Raw genomic sequence first — 3,054 nt, 5'->3', positions numbered from 1 at the left:
TGTGGCAATTTAGTTATTCTGCCATTAGACATCACCTTAAGAAAATCCAGCTAAAAACTAAAAGTTCACTAAATGAGACTACCAAGGTCAAAGAAGTATAGCCCTAGCCATTAAGTTACTCCAATTCCAGTACAGCTTACACTTATTTTAAAAAATAATCTCTTGTTTTTAAAAAAAATAAACACACCATGTCTTTCCACCTCTTTTCATCAATGTTTTCATTGCAAACTGTGGCATACAGCGCAAGTCTGTTTACCCTCTATGGTGCTAATGTTTGTTTTTAATGGATTATAAACTTTTTTTTTTTTGCACCAGTAATGGCATAATAGTTCAAATCCTACTTATTTAGACTTTGCTTTGTTTGGCTGTTAGCAGGTAGTGCTCAGCACTACTGTGCAAGTCACCTTTTCTGGATGGTGGTAGAAGTAAGAACTATCTACTGAAGCAGATCTCCATAAAGACTTTATACCTTAGGGAAACTACTCCTTTTGTGCCAGAAGAAAGCATGCGATGATGCAGGATTTGAAAATGCTGGAGAATTGAGTGGAGAAGAGGAATTTGGCTTTCTGGAAGACTGGGAGAATGTTTTCTTTGGATTTCTTCCTTTAGAGAGAAATATAACAACTTGTGATCTGTTTTGGAAAGGATCAGGAATAAAACCTGAGATACCTGAATTTGGATGTTTTTTGCTGGCTGATAGCACTGATCTACTTCCAAAATTCAGTTACCTAGAGACAGTAGAACTACAATACCAAATGCAGGGATCTTTCTTTAAAGAGTCTGTTGCACAGCATCCAGCTGGAATTTGGAAATCATTTTACTGACAGATGATAATGGATTTCATTTTGAGCTTTGCCAGGAATCCTTATGCCATTTGCTACAGAGAGGAAAAAACATTCTCCTTGCATATGCATGCACATGGGAGAGCAGACTAAGAAAGCATCTTTTCCAAAATTAAATACAGGGCCTTGCAAGTTTTGAGATTTTTTCCTGGTAAAACAAAGTTGGTGGAGACTCTTAAATGTAAACATATTTATATACAGAAAGTTTGATATGTTCTGTATGTTATAGTGGTGATAAACAACAGAGGCGCCAAACACTTATAACTCAGCGTGGCTGGAAACATTTGAGTGAAGAGAAAAAACTGACTGGCCAGGCATCCACTAAATGCAAGAGCTGGAGGGAGAAGTGAATATCTACAACTTGCTTTGCTTTTGGCCAGGTTTTTAGATGGACCAGCTTAAATAGGTAAGACCCACAGTGTGCAGAGAATGGCTGAGCACTGGAAGGCAGGCCCTGCCAGGTGGTGGATAGACTTGTCTGAATTGTACTGTCTTTACAATTCAGCTGTTCCCTTTCCCTCTACTATCCCTGCAAGTTCTCACAGCTCAGCAAACATCCAGCAACCCTTATTTCATCAGGAAGGCCCATTACAGTCTGAGAAGGAGAGGTTGTTTTATTATCTCATGATTAAAACTCAGTCTAATGAAGAAGTTACTGATCTTTGGCACTAGAAAAATAAGAACACCATGTCATATTCAGAAGGGGAATGTGTTAATATATTTACACTTGGCTTAACCTTTACCCCTTTCAGGGCACATGCACTTACAATTTACTGATGTAGAAATAACCTTTCTAGATCCTAAAGCCAAAACAGATACTTGGTCCACATCCACAGGGCCAATTCAGCCCATGTGGGAAGCTTTATGCAAATTACATAAACAAATTTAGAGACTAAGAAATAAATTATAAAGAATCATTTGGTGGCCAGAGCAGCAACTGTAGGCAAAGACCTCCTGTATCCAGCATCGTATGTGAGAGTTCAGGGAGGCTTTGGTAACACATGCTATAGCTGTCAAATCTGTGTAACTTGTGAGACACTTGTGTCCTGGGGGGTTGCAAACTTCAAGCAAAAGCTGTTCCCAGCCCAGATGCTGCAGTGCTATGAAACAGGAAAGCAAAGCAAAATGAGTTTTATGTTCCTCCCCTTCTTCCTTTCTGAGGAGAAAAAGGACTGAACAGTGTTCTCTTGGGGGGGGTGGGGGGGGTTAAGGGGGAGGAAGTGTGCTTTTTTCTTTTTTCTTAATACCTTTCTTCTTCTTTTAGAAATATAAGGAGGATGAAAGGCTGTTTCCTTAGCAGTGCTGAGATCCATATTAGCTGTTCTAGACAACTTTTCTGGCCAGTTTTCTAAAACAGAAACAGCTTTCTGAAGCCATAATTCAGGAAGCCTCCCTGTTTCAGCAACATTTAAATCTTATGAAAGCAGTATAAAGCAATTAAGTGTTTTCTTAAGGACTCAAGCAAAGAGATTCTGCTTACTTCCCAACTAAAGCTGAGAAGATGATGGTTCTTACTGAAAAGATAATTTTTTCCAAATAATTTTCAAGAATTTAAAATAATCACATTTTTAAAACAAAACAAGCAGGATTAAAGTTAATTCCCCTCTCTGTTAGTCATTAATAAGAGTCAAAACCTTTACTGGTTCTTTAGTCAGCCATACTCTTTCAGAAAATATCAAGTAGAAAAAAACTGACAGTTACAACTAGTAATGCCTTTCCACTCCCCACACTTTACTGAAGAACAAGGAAGTGCAAATGTTCTTTAAGTTGCCCTAAAAGAAAAGACAACCAATGTTCCTTCTCTTCCTGAAGGAGGTAAAGAGTATAACTCATTTTTAAACTCTGCTTCTATACTGCTGTGAAAATTGTGGGCATGCAGACATGTTTTTGTGTCTAGTTACTCCACAGTACACTACAGTACTGGTACTCCAGTATTAACCATGCTTGCTTTCTTACCCTCCTGTATAAACTCACAACACACAGGTTTGTTACCCTGTCTCCCAGGGAAAACTGAGCCACACCTTATTTAAACAGAGCATTATTCAGAGTTGCAAGTGTACTGTAAATTCATGTCTTAGGTTACTCCGCACATGTATTCACAAGTGGTGTTTTTTAATAAGCCAAAAAATTAAAGGTTGATCTTGGCAGTTTTGGGTTGCCACTCTCCCTGAAAATCTCACCATAAATATTCCTGTCACGCACAAAGTCATCA

The sequence above is a fragment of the Zonotrichia albicollis genome, chromosome 2 (assembly GCF_047830755.1).
Source record: "Zonotrichia albicollis isolate bZonAlb1 chromosome 2, bZonAlb1.hap1, whole genome shotgun sequence".
NCBI classification, from domain to species: Eukaryota; Metazoa; Chordata; class Aves; order Passeriformes; family Passerellidae; genus Zonotrichia; species Zonotrichia albicollis.
This window is presented reverse-complemented; position numbering follows the sequence as displayed.